Source organism: Ochotona curzoniae, unplaced genomic scaffold (assembly GCF_017591425.1).
Source record: "Ochotona curzoniae isolate NIBS_2020 unplaced genomic scaffold, NIBS_Ocur_1.0 contig_1, whole genome shotgun sequence".
Taxonomy (NCBI): domain Eukaryota; kingdom Metazoa; phylum Chordata; class Mammalia; order Lagomorpha; family Ochotonidae; genus Ochotona; species Ochotona curzoniae.
In genome coordinates this window covers 46,734,194-46,740,747 of record NW_024464918.1, presented here as the reverse complement: position 1 = coordinate 46,740,747, position 6,554 = coordinate 46,734,194, and positions in this window count along the sequence as shown.

Below are 6,554 nucleotides of genomic sequence, written 5' to 3'. Positions count from 1 at the left end.
GCAACAGGGATGCTGGCTCCACCCCAAGCATGGGCATGTGGGCAACCCTGGATCCCTTAGGTGAAGGACCCCATACACAGCCAACAGCTTCCCCACAGAGACCCCAAAGGAACCCCAGAAGGCTGTGTACTGGAAAAAGAATGTCAAAGTTTCAGAGGACTCAGGACTCATCTCTGGCAACATGGACCCCTCCGGAAGCCAGTGCCTTGTCAGTTTACAAATGCAGAGCTGAACTCTCCTGAGGACCCTAAAAGAAGTGCGGGAACTTCAGAGGCAAGACCCTTGGCAGCTGAGTGATGTCTCTACCTGGGACTCTGCTCTGGTTGAGGGGGTGATGTCTCGGGTGGTCTGGAAGCAGTTCAGGGAGAGGGTGCTTATCAGGAGGTTTGTGAGGCCAAGTAGGGGGTCTCCACGGGAGCAAAGGCAAAGACGACCCCAGAATCATTCAGTGGAGACTGAGTAAGAGTTCAAGCAGAAAGGATCCTGCCGCAACTGCCAACCACAGGCAGCATGAGTTCAACTGGTGAGCTTTGAAGGCATGTGTGTGTGAGTTTGTGTAATAATGTCACAATGTGTGACTGTGTATAAAAGAGTGTGTGTGATGATGTATGTGACATTGTATGTGGTGTGTGCATGTGTGCATGTACACATTGTGTATGCATGGGTGTAGGAGTGCATGTGTGTGGTATGTGAGCACATCTGTATGTGCATGTATGAGAGTTCATTGCAAGAGTATGTTTACATGATGTTGTGTGTTATGTGCATGTGTGTCAGAATGTGTTACAGTGAGTGTGTGCATGTGTGTAACTGAGTGTGCACATGTGTCAGAGTGAACGTGTGTGCATGTGTGTCAGTATGTGCATGTGTCTGTGTGAATATATGTGCACACGTATGAATGTGCACATGTGAGTGTATCCATGTATTGCATTGAGTGCATGTGTCAGTGTGTGATGCATGAGTGTGTGTACTGTGAATGCATGAGTGTGGGTGTGCACCTGTGTGAGGGAGAGCAGTGCTGCTCTGTGTATACCAAGTGGATAAGCCTGCAGGATGTGGTGGTGCTGAGGTAAGGCAGGCGTCAAGACCCACTGACTGGAGCTGACTGAAACAGAGTCACTTTCAGAGTGGCGGTGCTAGGGACTGCTGGCCAGAGCACAGGGAGTCCCGGGGATGTGTCCAAACAAGCCCTGCTGTGCTGTGCATACAGAAGAGAGTGAGGCAGTGTGGCTGACGCTTTGTGCTTTCAGCATACCATTGAGACACCGCCACTGATGGCAACACAGCTTAGAGTAGATGCTACAATTCCCAGCTCTGTGGTGCCCTAATCGCCGGGTGGTAGGAGCCCCGTCAGGATGACGTGGAAGATGGCTGGTCCCTGTGCCACATGAGGACAGGCAGGAGTTCTCAACAGGAACTAGACCTGGGATTTACCTCCTGGATCCACAAGAAGTGGAGCCCTGTGTGGTGTCTGTCACAGGCAGTCTATGCCACCCAAGCTAAGCTTCAAGAAGAAAACACCAGTTCTGATCAACAAAGTAAAAAGCCTATAAGGGAAAACAAATGAAGAGGAGATGCCCACAGGTCTGCAGACCCCAGGTATACCTTGCGGCTCAGGCCCTGTGACCCAGAGGCAGTCCCAAGCAGCTTCCTAACTGTCCAATGCCTGCCCACAGACTGTTCTTTCTCTAAATGGCATCATGGGGCCCCCAGACTGACTCTGCCAACCAAAGGGCTTGTACAGCCAGGGCCCAGTCAAGAACCTGCCCACTGACTGCAAATCAGCCTGGACCTGACACACTCAGGCCCGGTCAGGAGGTGAAAGCTGTCCATGGCCAGAGCAAGCTGAGCTAGCAGTGTGTCCAGACCCCAGAATGGGACAGTGTCCAAGCAGAACTCATCAGAGACAGGGTGTGGTGTGCTGCACTGCTCAGAATCCCTCTACTCCTGGCATGGCCACCAGTCAAGGAGGTTCCTTACAGGTGAGCTAGAATTCATTAGAACAAACTAAAATTGAACTCTGAGCTCCCCAGTTGTGTTAGCCATGTCCTAAGCATATACCAGCTGACTGTGGGCTAGGGCGACTGCTAGGCAACACAGATGCCAAACATTTCTATGCCTGAAGAAGTCCCAGGCCAGTGTCATGGAGCCAGCAGGCACCTACTAAGTGCTAACGGACAGAGCCCTGAGCCCTGTTCTGGTGGGTTGCACAGTGCTCACACAGCAATCCAGGAGGTGGGCCGTGTTAGTTTTCAGATGCAGTTAAGTTCCTCTTTTTTTTTCTTTTTAAGATTTATTATTTTTATTGCAAAGTCAGACATACAGAGAGGAGGAGAGACAGAGAGGAAGAGCTTCTGTCCGATGATTCACTCCCCAAGTGACCGCAACAGCCAGTGCTGCGCCGATCCAAAGCCAGGAGCCCAGATCCTGTTCCGGGTCTCCCACACAGGTGCAGGGTCGCAAGGCTTTGGGCCGTCCTCGACTGCTTTCCCAAGCCACAAGCAGGGAGCTAGATGGGAAGTGGAGCTGCCGAGATTAGAACTGGCACTGATATGGGAATCTGGCATGTTCAAGGTAAGGACTTTAGCCACTAGGGCAATGCGCCAGACCCCGCGGTTAAGTTTTTATGTGCAGCTAATTTCCTGCAGCCAAGTCCTCTTTTCACGATAAGTTTACTGCAAGCCAAAATTCCAGACACAGCAAGGTGCTCAGGAGGTCCTTTATCCCAGCAGGGTAGAAACAGAGTGGGGATGGGGGTCGGTGCAGTTGAAGGGAGAGAACAAGAAGGGAACCATCTCCTGCTATGGTGGCAGGATGGGGAGCTGCCAGGGCAGGGGAAGGGGCAATGTGGAGGAGAGCTAGGTGAGCCTGGAAGGTATGTGTGTAGGGGGTGGGGAAATTGGTTGGGAGGGGCTGTGAGTAGGCCCCAGGGATTGGAGACTGACATATCACAGGTGATTGTCACAGGTTTGGTAAGTGGGTGGGGATTAGAGGGAGGGTCCACAAGAGATTGGTGGGTGGAGGTTTCAGGTAAGATGCCATGCGGTTACATCTCATTGGTGGACAACCAGAATGGTGCAAAAGTAACAGCAGAGAGTCCAAAATGGCTGAGGCCTTCAGGGCTGATGTTTGAGTCACTCCTCACAGGCTGCCAGGGAGACGAGGGGGCTTCAGAGGTTCTGGAAGATGGCATGAAAAGATAAATTTATCATAGTGCCAAACATTTTGAAATCAATGAGCTGGTGTTGGGGAACAGCAAAGTAAGCTGCTCACTGCTACTGACACCAGCATCCCAAATGAGTGTTGATTCAAGTCCTGGCTGCTGCACTTCTTATCCAGCTCCCTGCTAATATGCCTAGGAAAGCAGCAGAGGACAGCCCAAGTCCCACCCACAGGAGAGACCTGGATAGAGCTCCCGACTCCTGGCTTTGGTCTGACTCAACCCTCACTATTGGGAAGTGAATCAGCAGATAGATCTTTCTGTCTCTAATTATCTATCCTTCAAATAAATAAATCTTAAAAACAATATTTTGAAGCACATACACACACATACAAGTGGTCCTCGTCCATGAAAATACTATGAAAAACTGTACCTGGACTTTAAGACCCACTTTGCACATACACACACAGCTCTCATGGGTGATGGACAGCAAATAATTGCATGTACTGAAAGCTAAAAACAATGCAGCTGCCTCAACAGGCATGGAAAGTCAGCGAAGTTCTGATTCTGGATAAAAATTCTCAGCAAAGCAGCAGCAGCAGCGGAGAACCCCCGAAATGGCTGTTCCAGGTCAGGCTCTGCCCCTGGTCATGAGGGCAGCTCCCAGAAGTGGACATGGTGGGAGGTGGCCTCAGATAGTCTTTCTCCAAACGGATTGTCCTTGCACTGGGTGCCCCTGTGTCCTGCCTCTGCTCACATCTTGCACTCCCTGTGGACCAGCTGGGTTCATGGAGGCTGACCAGGGAATGCCCCCTCAGGCTGGAGACACTAAGATGATCCCAACACACCACCCCCACCCCGTCTCCCCTGCCTCTTGATAAAGGCCAGAACTAGCTCCTGCCATCCTTCTCAGCCAGCCTCGTGGAGGCACTATGGGGTTAGGCTGCCCTATGGGAGTCTGTGCAAGCAGTGACATCCACCTGCCTTCACCAGGCTGGGGCCGCTGAGTCCCAATACTCCAGTCCAGGGGAAAAAGCCAGATTCCTGTGGGCCTCGGATACTGCCAACAGAGGACATGGGGCACCTCCCCCTCATTGTGGTGAGAGCTGCTGGCCAGCCTCCTCTGCCAGCCTGGTGACCTCGCTTCTGCTCTGAGATCAGTGCTTTCAGCTCCAGTGCAGGAGACAAGCTGCCTGCCGGTGTTCTCCTTCACTGTCCTGATGCCTTCTTGTGCCTGAATGCTCCCTCGCTGCACTGGATGCACATCCCACACTAAGCACTGCAGGTTCCCTGCTGGGAACTGTAATCTGATTGGAATCCCAGGAGTGGCTGGCGGCAGCAGCCTAGTGCATCCACATGGTGGCGGTGTTGACCACTGCAGGCTTTGCCTAAACAGGGAACCTGCACACTTCACAGGAACCTCACACCTCACAGGAACCTATACACATCACAGGAAACCTCACAGGAACCTGCACATCTCACACCTCCCAGGAGCCTCACACCTCACAGGAACCTGCACACCTCACACCTAGGAACATCACACCTCACAGGGAAGCTCACACCTCACAGGGAACATTACAAGAACCTCACACCTCCCAGGAACCTCACTCCTCCAAGGAGCCTTACACTTCACAGTGACCTCAATCCTCGCAGAACCTCGCACCTCACCGGAAACCCAGGTTCCTGGCTTTCACAGGAGACCCGAGTTGTGGCTCTCAAGGGTCTGGTGGAAGGCAGCCAGGCCATGGCCGCGCGCGTCCACGCGGTGGCGCTGTTGTCAGGCACCAGCAGTCTTTGCAAGCCCGTGGCTGAAAGAGATCCCCAAGCAGCTCCTTGGTGAGATTCGGGGATGCCACGAAGCCAGACGCCAGACATAGACCTCTGTGAGGAAATCCTCAGAACCCTCTGAGGCTCTGGATCCCGCGACCAGCCAAGGTCCTCACCAGCACGCTGCGTGCACGGCCGGGACTAGTTGGGGAGCTGCATCTGGACCCTGTGCCTACTGGGTCTCCTGGCCATCTCTGAGGAGGGCAGACACAGGCACAAGACAGCTCTCAGAACGAACTGTCAATTGGGAGGTAAGCAGATGCATGTTCTGGAACCCAGCGCACATATTCAGGGCATCCAGGGGCCAGGGGCCCCAGCGGTGACCCACTCATGGCAGCATGGATGCTATAATGGGGTGGTTCAGGGAGACCCAGACAGATGGGGACCATAAAAGTTCCTCCTGTCCGTGCCTATATGTGCTCACCAAAGGGGCGGACCAAGGCCACCCCCTGGTCACCAAGCACCTTCCCCTAGTGTGGGCTCTGGCCAGACCAGGCATGTCCCTCTGTGGTGGCAGATGAAAGTTCCCTGGGAGGCTGAGGCCACAGGGAGGGCAGGTACCCTAGTGTGCAGTGCCAGAGCAGTGAGGCCAGGCCCCAGAGCCTGACAGAAAGGAATGTTTCCTGGCTGTGATACAGCAACTTGAGGTAGTGGCTTAGGACCCCAGCTCAGTCTATGGTGACATGAGGCTACCTGGGACCTTAGCGCCATGGGAATAGGGCTGCTGCCACCCTCTTATCACACCAGACGCCAGGATCCTTAGTAGATGCCAAAGCGTAAGGCGGGACCTCTGCTCCCTCATACAGCCTGTGTCTCATCCTGGAGAGCTGGTGGCTGAGCTCCAGCCTCAGTGCCTCTCATTCTACCCAGACCCAGCCCCAGGAAGGCCGTTCAGGGCTGACATGGTCACCAAGGGGCCCTGGCTGGGGCCTCATACATGGAAGAGCAACCTGCCCCAGGGGATACCTCCACAGGTAAGACTCCAGTGTCTAGGGACACCCCAAGAGGGTCCCAGAGCTGTAACTGAGGGGTAACACCACTTCTGCCTCCTGCAGCAGGAGTTCACCAACACCCAGGGGCAGGAGGGATGCAAGCGACAAAGTGGAGGGTAGGGGTGGGGTTGGTCTAGAGAAAGGAGGCCAGGGTGCCAGACCAGAGCACAGCGCACACCTGCCCTTGGGAGGGCTCAACACCTCCAGGGTATGCACAACCTTGTGCCCATCCATCCTGCCCTGGCCACCACTCCAGAAGTACAATATTTAACAGGATCTTCATTGGGCCTCAGAGGGACTGCAAGCAAGTAGAGCTGGTCCTTCCTCCCTCAGCTACACTGGGGTCTCAGTTTGTTCTGTTTACCCAGCCTCTAGAACTGAAGGGAAGGAAGACAGAGGACTGGGACTACAAAAGCAAAGGCTGAATCTCAAGCTGGGATTGAAAATGCCCACACCACTCAGGGGCAGCTCCCTGGGGACAGGTTTCCTCCCCAGACCACAAGGGTGACCTCCAAAGCGGCATCTGAGCAGGCAGGGCCTTCTCTGGCTGATGGGAGAGGTCTGGGGGCCTCCCCATC